Source organism: Gossypium hirsutum, chromosome A02, assembly GCF_007990345.1.
Source record: "Gossypium hirsutum isolate 1008001.06 chromosome A02, Gossypium_hirsutum_v2.1, whole genome shotgun sequence".
In the NCBI taxonomy this organism is placed as follows: Eukaryota; Viridiplantae; Streptophyta; class Magnoliopsida; order Malvales; family Malvaceae; genus Gossypium; species Gossypium hirsutum.
Window position 1 is genome coordinate 14,933,539 of NC_053425.1, and position 12,825 is coordinate 14,946,363.

General features: G+C 34.6%; 1 non-coding gene across 1 annotated transcript; it reads right to left on the reverse strand.

Moving 5' to 3' along the window:
* Positions 1–12,502: 12,502 nt before the first annotated feature.
* On the reverse strand, positions 12,503–12,609 carry LOC121217097 (small nucleolar RNA R71). The gene has a single exon (XR_005913310.1). It is a non-coding gene; the product is annotated as a small nucleolar RNA R71 (small nucleolar RNA).
* Between the last annotated feature and the right edge of the window lie 216 nt (positions 12,610–12,825).

Genomic DNA, 12,825 nt, shown 5'->3' on the forward strand with positions numbered 1-12,825 from the left:
TTTTTAGTGATGCATCTTTAAATGGTTTAGGCTGTGTTTTGATGTAGGAAGACAAAATGATAGCTTATGCTCCTAGATAGTTAAAGCCATGCAAAAAAGAATTATCCAACACATGATTTAGAGTTGGTAGCTATTATGTTTGCGTTGAAAATTTGACGATACCATTTGTTCGGTGAAAAATGTCATATATTTACCGATCATAAGAGTTTAACTTATTTAATGTCATAGAAAGATTTGAAACTAAGATAGCGCAGATGGCTCGAATTGTTAAAAGATTATAAGATGATCATTAATTATCATCCGGGAAATGCGAATGTAGTTGCTGACGCTTTGAGTGGAAAGTCTTTATTTGCTTTGCGAGCGATGAACATGCAACTGAAATTATCTAAGAATGGCTCGATCTTAGCCGAGTTGAAAGTTAGACCGATATTTTTACAACAGATCTACGAAGCTTAGAATTGTGATGTTGAGTTGCTGGCTAAACGGGCACAGTTTGAGTTGACTTCTGATTTAGAATTTCAGATAGGACCCATTGATTGCTTATTGTTTAGAGGTAGAGTTTGTGTACCAAAGAGTCTAGAGCTCATCCAGAGAATCTTGCCAAAGCTCATAGTGGTAGCTTGTCTGTTCGTCTGGGAAGTAATAAGATGTACAGTGATTTGAAACAACGTACTGGTGGCCGGGAATGAAATGTTAGACTTCTAACTTTGTATCGAGATGTTTAGTATGTTATCAAGTTAAAGCTAAACATCAAGTACCTTCTAGATTGTTACAGCCAATGATGACACCGGAATGGAAAGGAGATTGAGTTACTATGGATTTCGTATTGGGTTTACCTATATCTCTTAGAAGTAAAGATGTCATTTGGGTTATCGTTGATCGCCTGACGAAGTCAGCACATTTTATTCTGGTACATGCATATTTTTCCCTTGAGAGATTAGCTGAATTATACATTTCTGAGACTGTCGAATTACACGGGGTGTCAGTTTCTATCATCTCGGATGGAGATCTGCGGTTTACATCATGATTCTAAAGAAAATTACGGGAAGTATTAGGTATGCGATTGCATTTTAGTAGTGTATTTCATCCTCAGACCGGTGGTCAGTCCGAGCTAGTACTTCAAATTCTCGAGGATATGCTTCGTTGCTGTGTATTAGAGTTTGAAGGCAACTGGGAAAAATATTTGCCGTTGGTTGAATCGTTTATAACAATAGTTTTCAGTCGAGCATAAAGATGGCACATATGAAGCTTTGTATGGTCATAAATGCCGAACTCTGTTATACTAGACTGAGCTCAGTGAGAAAAAGATACATAGGGTTGATTTGATTCGTCAGACTAAAGAAAAAGTAAAAGTGATCTAAGATAGTTTGAAAGAAGCTTCAGATCTTCAGATATCTTATGCTGATCTTAAATGTAAAAACAGAGAATTTCAAGTCGGTGACATGGTATTCTTGAAAGTATCACCCAAGAAGAAATTCCTTCAGTTGGTTCCAAAAAGAAGCTGATTCTGCAATTTATCGGGCCGTATGAGATTACTAAACGAATCAGACTTGTTACGCATTGATTAGCTTTACTGTTAGAACTAGAAAGGATTCGTAATGTCTTCCACGTGTCTATGTTATGATGGTACCGATCCAATCCTTCACATGTTATCTCTTTGACGGATGTCGAGATACAGCCTGATGTGTCGTATAGTGAGGAACTGATCAGAATTTTGGCATGAGAGGTGAAACAATTGAGAAATAAGAACATAACTTTAGTAAAAGTTATCTAGCAGCGGCACGGAATAGAAGAAGCCACCTGTGAACTCGAAGAAACTATAAAAAAGTAATATCTGAACTTGTTTTTGGTATGATTTTCGGGGACGAAAATTCCTTTGGGGGAGAGAGTTGTAACAACCCGTTTTTAGTGAATTCAGAATAATGGTTTTGGGACCACAAATCTAACGTCAAAAAAATTATTTTATTATTATTTTATTTCCTACAGTATGATAGTAATACCTTATAAAAATTTCGTGATGAAATTTTACCATTTACATACTTAATTTGATAAAAAAGGACTAAATTGCGTAAAGTGAAAAAGTTGAGTTCTAGTAGCTTAAAGTTTTAAATAGCTATAGAACCCTAAAGTTGAGTCCTTTAATACTAATTAGATGATTAATGGTGTTAGTGGATGAACATGGTTTGGCATTATGGAAATTTTGATTAATTTTTAAGGTTATATATGTAAATTGGTAATTAAATGATAAAATAAATAAAACAAAATTAAGCTTTCATCTTTTACTTTTATCTTTAACTAAAACTAAAAAAGAAGAATATCCATGGAAGCTTGAAGTTTCTGCTAGGTTATTTATCTTGCTTGGTAAGTGATTTTTGTCATGTTTTTAAATAATTTTTATGTTTTCAGGATCGTAGCTTAATCTAGCTAAGCCGAGGACTAATTTGTGAAAGTGTTAAACTATTACAATTTTTCCATTAATAAACATGCACGGGTTTTGATGAGTTATGGAAGAAAATGGATAGTTGTTGTTAAATAAACAACTTTTATTAAGTAATTTTTGATAAAAATGTCAAATAAGGATTAAATTTAAAAATAGAAAATTTTACATGGTCAAATTATGAAATAAATGAAATATAAGGCTTGCTAGAGACCTAATTGATATTCGACTATCGTGGGTTGTGGTGAAATTGCATAAATTTCCACTTTAGTGAGATAGACTAAATTGCAAAGAGATTAAAAGTATAGGGACAAAATGGTAATTTTTCCAAATATGATTTTGTGTTAAATTGAATAAAACATCTATTGAATTGAGTTAAATTTATCCGTATAGATCAAGACAGACCTCGTACGATTTTAGATCGGGGCAAAGAGAAAGTCTCAGATTAATCGCCTCTGTATCTACGTATACTCGTCGAGGTAAGTTCGTATAATTAAATTGTGTATATATGCTTTTGATTGAAATATACTTGCGTTATGAATTGCTATACGTATATACCGCTTGCATATCCAATGACATACAATTATTACCGAGCCCCGTTGAAACCTTAGGAATTCGTAGGATATAAATGACATGTCATTCGGGTTTACATTATTCGAGTACTAGTCCTGAACATCCTACCGATGGCTGAGGTCCAACATGTGCTGTGGAAACTCCACAGTTCGTGTGACCAGACCTATTTTCACAGCTCGTGTGAGCATACCAATTCACAACTCGTGTTAGCATATATTTACAGGATTTGATGGATTACAGTTATATGAGTTAGCACACTATGTGTGAGCTATCCTGGGTATCCAACAAAATTCTAATGATTCAATGGGCATAATTCTGATATGAAATGGTAAGGGTTCATTACGGACTATTGCAGGGATACATATGAATTATATGGAAATGTTGTTACATGGTATATGGAAAATTGAGTTGGATGATACATGTATATGCAACTTAATCAATTGTTGTGCTCATCCATGTATTTACATGGCTAACATGGTTGGTGTAAATGTGCTTAGGCATTTGGCCAAATTATGTTGGGATATGCTATGTTTATCTTACCTATTTTGTAATTAAATGGTAAGTTATGTTTTAAGTTATACTAACTTACTAAGCTTAAATGCTTACTCTGCGTTATTTTCTGTGTTTTATAGTGAATTGGAAGCTGGTTCAGTTTGGAAGCTTGTCGGAGCTATATCACACTATCCATCGACTCTTTTGGTACTTTCGGTTGTTTTGATTTTGGTTATAATGGCATGTATAGGTATTTTAGCTAATGTTGGCTATGTGTTCTGAAGTTGAGATGACCATTTGGTTTGGCTTAAGTTATGGTATTTTGGTGGTGTAATATATATAGATTTGGCATGTAAATATTAGCTTTAAAATGGTTGATGCTTGGCTTGTTATGTTTGAAAATGGATGATGAAATGATAATAGTGAATATGCATATTATATATGTCATGTGACTTGTTAGGAATGTGGTGAATTGGTACTTGGTTATGAATGACATATATGAATATTGATTCTAGAAGTTAAATGGTATATTTAGTACAATTTGCTATGTTTTTTGGTAAGCGAATTCAATGGTATGAATTGATGCAAATCTTGTTGAAAGTTAGTTTATCATTTTGACCAAAATGAGTACATGATTTTTCATGTTTACATATAGTCATTTGAGGTGCCTAAGGTCATATTGGTTGTATGATATTATACTATATGTATATGACTTGTTTATGCATGATTTTGATGCCTTGTTATGGCTTGTGTATATGTGCAATTTTAGTTATAGGTATATGCCAAGTTGGGTGAGAAAAATGGTTTGTAAAAATGACCTATTTTCATCCACACGGGCAGAGACATGGATGTGTGTCTCAGTCGTGTGTCACACAAGGCCAAGTGACACAGCTGTGTGTCCCTTGTGGCTTCCAAAGGGTTACAAGTCAGGTTGTTACACGGCCTAGCACAAGACCTGGCATACGGGCGTGTAGCTTGGCCGTATGACCCAAGTCAGTGAGTTACATAGGCACGGACACGGGCTGGGACACGACCGTGTGTCCTTACTTCGAATGCGGCCTAAGACAAGCGAGTGTCTATTGGCCGTGTGACCCCTAAGCTTTGAAAGATTTCAATGTTTCTGAAAAATTCTCTGAGTTTCTAATTTGTCTGACTTGTTTCTAAAGTGTATTTAGGGCCTAGAGGGCTCGTATAAGGGATAATATGTATGATTTGGATTTGTTTTAATATGATTAATGATATGATTTGAAATGTTTAAAAATTATATTTATTTGATGTGAAATTTCTGGTAATGCTCTGTAACTTTGTTTCGGGAACGAATACAGGTAAGGGGTGTTACATTTATTGGTATCAGAGCTACGATTTAGTCGAATCTTAGACTGAACGTGGTGTGTACGAGTCTAGCTATTCATGCCATTATATAACCTATGATAGTTTGATATCTCCTGACCATTTTAAAACATGTTTTCATATAGCAATGACATCCAATCGAGCTGACTTCGATAAAGTAGAAATCAACACTCAAGCCCCTGTTCACGGAGTAGCATCGAGAGGTACAAGGCCAGTATTTGAGGGCCGAGGAAGAGAGACTAAGGAAGCCTTCTTCCAGATGACGAGTGATTGGTTCACTAAGTTCGTACTGACAAACCTAGCTACTCAACAACCTCCAACCCTCCTACTCCCTAACTAGTTTCTGTTATTCCTCAAGGTATGGAACCATTACAAGTTAGTAAACCACCTGTTGATAAGATTCGTAAGTACGTGAATGAGGAATTCAGAGCTACTGCTGAAGATGATCCCGAAAGAGCAAAATTTTGGTTAGTGAATACAATCGGAGTTTTTGACGAACTATCTTGTTCACTGGTCGAGTGTGTTAAGTGTACGATATCGTTATTGAAAGATTCGGCTTACTAGTGGTGGAACACGTTGATTTCTGTAGTGTCGAGAGAGTGGATCACTTGGGAATTCTTTCAAATTGAGTTCCAAAAAAATATATTAGTCAAAGATTTCTCGATAAAAAATGTATAGAATTTCTTGAGCTCAAACAGGGCCGTATGATTGTGTCAGTGTATGAACGAGAATTTGTTAGACTGAGCAAATATGCCTGGGAGTGTATTCTGACCGAGACTACTGTGTGTAAGAGATTTGAGGAAGGGTCAAAAGAAGACATTAAGCTTCTAGTTGGAATTCTTGAGCTGAAAGAATTTTTTGTATTGGTTGACCGAGCACATAAAGCTAAAGAGCTAAGTAAAGAGAAAACACATGCTAATTTTGAAGCTAAAGACCTGAGAAAGAGATCGACTGGGAAGTCATATTAGTCAGCATCAAAGAGATAAAAGAACATCATAATCGTTCTACAGCTTCAGTAGGGTACTCCAATAGAGACAGAGGTAACTGGCGCTTCAGTCCCAAACCTTAGGCTACGTCTGTAGTGAGTGTAGGTAGTGTCGAAGATGTCAGAGTCGAGTGTAAGCACTATAAAAGACCACATTATGATGAATGTTGAATGAAGAACAGATCGTGCATCAGGTGTGGTTCCTTCGAGCATTATCATCGTAATTTCCTTGAGAAATTCGAGAAAGAAAAAGTTCAAATTACGAGGCCGAACAACACAACTGCGAGAGGTAAACCACCTCATAATCCCAATAATTTGAGTAGAAGCGATGGTGTAACGAAAGATTTTGTTAAGAGATCCGAGGCACGAGCACCAACTAGGGCTTATGTTATTTGTGCACAAGAGGATGCTTTTGCGCTAGATGTCATTACCTGTACTTTCCTTATTTTTTATACTGATGTTAATGCTTTGATTGATCCGGGACCAACCTATTCGTTTTTTTGTACGAATTTAGTATCTAGTAAGAATTTACCTGTTGAGTCCACTTAATTTGCTGTTAAAGTATCGAACTCCCTAGGTCAGTATGTGTTTGTTGATAAAGTTTGCAAGAATTGTCCTTTGATGACTCGGGGTTATAGTTTTTCGGTTGATTTGATGCTATTACCGTTTGATGAATTTGACGTGATTTTGGGCATGGATTGGCTAACTTTACACGACGCTATTGTAAATTGCAGACGAAATCTTATTGTATTGAATCAGATTGTGTGAGTGGGTTGTCTATTGTTATTTCTGCTACGTTAGCGTAGAAATATGTGTGAAAAGTTTGCAATGCTTACCTTGCTTATGTATTGGATTCTAAAGTGTCTGAACCGAGGCTTGAGTCAATGCTAGTGGTTTGTGAGTATCCTCATGTGTTTCTAGAAGAGTTACTTGGATTACTGCCGATCAGAGAGGTGGAATTTTCTATTGAATTAGTACCTAGGACATCACCGATATTGATAGCACCTTGATAAACCATAATTTATACATATTTCTATCCCATGCTTAGCACATTTTATGGATGATTTTTCCTTAAAATTGGTGAATTCGATGCTCCTAATGCCTTAATTTCATATTTTATACTTAGGTGAGCATAAGAAGTGAAAGGAACGAGAAACGGGCCAAAAACGGAGAAAATAGGCCAACGTACGAAATCAACACGGCCTGGACTTCCTCACACGGGCAGACCACACGGCCGTGTCCCTTTGGCAAGGTCAAAACATGATTTACATGGGTAGATCACATGCCCGTGCCCATGTAACATCCATTACCCGTATCTGATGCTGGGATAGGGTACGAGGCATTACCGGACTTAAACACTTACATTCATACAAAACCGAGCCATAAAATTTCGTTCAATTTAAAAACTTTTCAAACACATCCATATTGTAACACCCTTATCCCGTAACCGTCGCCAGAATAGGTAAGGGCATTACCGGATTTATAACTCAAACTGGAACAGTAAGACTTTAACTTATCAATCGTCAACATCATTCAACACTAATCCAACATATCATGCTTAAAACAATTGTATAAGCTTATACTAAAGTGACCATTCCATGTAGTCACATATATATAAGCATCTAAATACCACTTACAAATTAATCACATTTCAACATTCTTATCAACTCATCCATAATTACATATCATTCAAACCAAAATACTAATTATAAATTTTAACACTAAATGCACACATCATATAATGCTTTTGTATCAAACCAACTTTTCTTATATCAAGCCATATCACATAGCTTGATCATAATACTCAAAATTCATCTCACATTCATATAAACAAGTGACCATATAATCAACTTATTAACTAGCCTATACATGCCATTTTACCCAATTTCTAAGAGTTCAGGAATACCAATTGCCTCCTGGATAGTGTGATTAAATCTTCGATGACTTCCAACCTGAGTGAGTATTCGAATCACTGTAAAATACAGAGAATAGACAGAGTAAGCGAATAAGCTTAGTAAGCTCGCATAATTATCAGCACTGTATAAAAGATTTAACATAAAGCTTGTCATTTTAAGCAATAAGATTGCTTTTAAACCAGCCTCATCTAATTCAATATTTATTTCCTTAACAGTTATGTAATTCATGTGTAATTTATCACATCTACTCACGTGTCATATATATTTATCAATGTCACTTGCTTGTCAAGTGTACTATGTATACCTGTACTGATTTGTATCATCATTTCTATTCTCGCAGCATCATATTTACAGTTGAACCCTTGAGACCAACATCGAAAACTCTGTATCTTGCATACTAAATGCCATATATGTGACTAAACCATTTATATCACATATCACCAATACAATATCAATATCATAGAATTCACATAGCATTGGGTCGATTTATTTCATTACGTATAACTTGTAACACCTTTATATAACCGATAGTAGAATTATACCCGTATAAATATTAACTCATCAGTAACATCAATAATTCATAATTTGTAACAAATAATCGTTTTACTTACTTACCTAATTTTGAATAACAAATAAATTAGGTCGTACCTGACCATCCAACTCGTCTTACACATTCCATACCACATTGGCACCTAACTTTGTAAGCATCGAGCCTAAAGTAATACACCGGTATAAACCTGCTAGGAATAAGCCTGATAAAACTCACCAGCTCAAGGCCTGCTAGGCTTTTAGCCTGAATCATTCACCGGCACAAGGCCTGCTAGACCCAAGGTTTGATATTCATTCACCGGCAATAAGCCTGCTAGGCACGAAGCCCGATCAAATTCTCCGGCACATAGCCTGCTAGGCTAGAAACCCGAATATCATTTATTCACAATCAACTCAAGCACACTTTCATTCATACATTTTCCATTCAATTTCTCAATATCAAAACTTAATCCAAACAACTCAAACATTCCCATTCTATCCTTACTACATTCAGCTATAATTCATTTAGCCATATATCCAAAATTAACATTTTAAACAAATTGTTTTATTCAAACAAGAACATTTAAATTTCTTATAGACTTACTACATGGTATTGTATATAGATATATATAATCATATCATTTTACTCATCCAATTTGTACATCTATCATGCAACCTTCTTTACCATTATCAATCACACAGCTTTACGATCAATAATATTAACCCTATAGTTTTGATACTCACCTACTCAAATTCAAATTTATAAATCATAAATACTTCTCAAGAAATTCAAGGCAAAAATACTTTCAACCATTCCCAATTACTCAAAAAGTCGCACACTTAGTGCCAATAGTTATTCAGCATTATATATCGAATTCGCACACTTAGTGCTAGATACTTAAGCTTGCACACTTAGTGCTCAATAATTAGATTCGCACACTTAGTGCAATTTTTACATCTATCAACTTTTATACTCGCACCCTCTGTGTCGAAATTCAATTACTCACTATTCATCAATTCAAATTTATCAACTTTATTTGCGTTCGGCAACCTCAACTTTTTTTTATATATACATTTCAATTTGGCACATATATGTATATATAGTATTTAATTTAATCAACAAAAAATATTTCCTTAGTAACTTACCACATACAAGGCATTTAATTTATCATATATGAAAGCTCAATTAACTCCAATATATATTTACTCAACCACAAAGTACTTCATTACTTTCAAACACAAGACCGAATATATATTATGGCATTCCATCATCATGTAATATTAATATAATCAAGTAAAAAGCCATTTAACATATCTACCATTACATACTTACAATTTGGCCGATTACCCATCATTTCTTATATCATATAATTATTTTTAACCATACGAACTTACCTCGTGTATCCGTCGACTATTCGTCTACTTTTGGATTTTTCCTCGATCAAAATCTTGAATTCGTTTGGCTTGATCTAAATTTAACCAAATTTAACTCAATTATTCACTAAAATAATCAATTAAATACATATACAAGTATTTTGGCCATTTTGCAAAATAGCCCTTATATTTCCATACTTTAACAATTTAGTCCTTAATGCATAATTATGCAAAAATACACAAAACTCCAATATACATATATTTAGCCGAATTTTCTATAGTATTGAAACAACCCATAATTTCATTTTATTCACATTTCTAACCACAAAAATTCTATCTTTTTCAATTTAATCCCAAATACTCAATTTCATCAAAAATCTCTTTATAAAACTTGTATATCCATAAACAACCATCAATAATTTAACAAGAAATATTAAAAAAAACATGCACTCATCAATGGCACATTTCAAAAACACAACCAATTTCAGAAATTGAGGTGCGGGTCAGTTAAACCAAGCTGCAACGAGCTCAAAAACATAGAAATCATTAAAAACGGATCAAAAACCGTACCTAAATCCCTTAGAAAGCCATGGTCGAATGTTAAAGGTTCCAAAACCTTTTCTTTGTTTAATTATTCGGTTGAGGATGATGAAAACATAATAAAAATATCATATGGCTTTATTTTATTAAGCATTATTCCATAATTTACCAAAATACCCATGTTTAATAACCAAATAAATTATGAAATTCAAGGTCTACTACCGTCCACTCAAATATGCAATGGTATAATTACCATGCAAGGATTCCCATTTATAAAGCCATTATTAAATAAGTCATTTTACTAATGGCACACATAGTTTTCATTTTACGCAATTTAATCTTTTTTATCGAATTAACTATTTAATCAGTAAAATTTCTTTACGAAACTTTCACATAGTAATACTACCACACTATAAACATTGTTAAAAATATAAAAATAATATTTACTCGGTTAAGGGGTCCCGAAACCACCTATTCTGATTAGATTCGAAATTGGGCTGTTACAGCCCATTTAACAGCCTTAACCACGACCTTAAGCAATCGCACACGGGCGTGTTCCTGCCAAGCCCAAGTTTAGTCCAATTCAGAAAAGGTCAATTTTGAGGGCTCCTAGGCATTCTAAAGCCTATAAATACCCCTAGAAGAGGAGAAGAGGGGGTACAGAGAGGAGGAAGCAAGGAATTGCTCAAGGAAAGTCGATTGATCCATCTCAGAAGCTGGATTCACCATCAAGACTGAAGATCTCCCTTAAAATTCCCTCAGGAGTTTTGGGTTTTCTTATGTTTTGTTATTTTTATTCTTTTGAGATGTTTTCTTTTATTAGTATGAACTAAAACCCTTAAATACTTAAGGGGGATGAAACCTAAGACGGATCTTGTTATTATTATCTGAATTGTATGATAAATATTTGACTTGTTCTTAATTATGTGTTCTAATTCTTATTTTGATATTCCATGATATTGATTCAAGTTAAGCTCTTATTTAGAGGAGGAATAGACCCTATCTAAGAGTAAATTTGTCATAATTAAGCAGAGTTAGTTGCGCGCCTAGAGATAGGGTGACAAGATTTTGCCGGATTAGGGTGAAACCTAATAAGGGGATCCATAGATCGAGTTAATGCAACCCTAAGGCGTTAATTAGAAAGAGATTTCAATTATTCAATCTAGGGTTAGACGTTGTCAGTCTCGAGAGAGATAATAATATAACTTAGGGATCTCTACGGAACAAGTTGAATGAATAAATCGTCCGATTCAGAGTCAAATAACAAGTGAAGTCTAGGTGGATTTTTCCTTAGGTATTGTCTTGATCAATCGAGTTTTCTGAAAAGTATTTTCCCCAAATTTCTTTTCTGTGATTTTTTAGTTTAATTAATTAGTTAGATAAACAAAAACCCTTCTATTTTTTAGGCTAGATAATAAAAATAAAGTTTATACTAGTACTTTTAGTTCCTTTGGGTTCGATAATCCGGTCTTGATAAAGCTATACTACTGTTCGATAGGTACACTTGCCTTCATTGTGATAATAGTTAGTTTCAAGAATGATTCATTATAAACATTTAAAACCTGTCACGAATATCACGTATTAAGTTTTTGGCGCCGTTGCCGGGGAACTAAGATATTAGGAACACTCGATTTTTATTACTTTAGCCATTTACTTTTACTGCAATTTAAATTTTATTCTAATTTTTATTACTAATTCTTCTTTTTCCCTTTTTCTAGCAAGTTCTTATAGTTTATGACTAGAAGAAACCTGTCAGGACCATTACTTTTTGACAATGAGATCGATCGCACAGTTCGTCGAAATCAAAGAAAAATAAGGCGAAGCTTAAGATACACAAAGAATGAGCAAGTGGACGATATTCAAACCACAACCAAAGAGATGGCTGAAAACCAAGAAAATTCGCTACCTCCTGCGATTGCTGTTAATCAAAATCCTGCTCCGCGTACTATGTATGATTATGCTAAACCTTCTTTGACAGGAACTGAATCGAGCATAGTTAGACCTACTGTAGCTGCAAATACTTTTGAACTGAAACCTAACACAATTCAAATGATACAACAGTTTGTTCAGTTTGTTAGTTTGCAGGACAAGGATCCCAATGCTCACTTGGCAAATTTCCTAGAATTTTGTGATACCTTTAAAATTAATGGCGTTTCTGATGACGCCATCCGCCTTTGGTTGTTTCCCTTTTCGTTAAGGAATAAGGCTAAACAATGGTTGAACTCATTACCACGAGGGTCAATCACTACTTGGGAACAAATGACTGAAAAGTTCTTACTAAAATATTTTCTGCTGGCTAAAATAGCTAAATTACGTAATGATATTTCTTCTTTTGTGCAGATGGATTTAGAAAGACTCTACGATGCATGGGAGAGATATAAGGACCTTTTGCGAAGATGCCCTCACCATGGGTTACTACTCTGGCTACAGGTTCAAACTTTTCATAATGGCCTGAATCCTTTGACTCGATAAATGGTTAACGCAGTTGCTGGCGAAACCATCAACAATAAAACACCTGAAGATGCCTATGAATTTATAGAGGAGATTTCATTGAATAACTATCAATGGCAAGTCATGAGGACAAAGCCAACGAAAATAACCGGTGTTTATAACGTCGATTTGGTCACCAT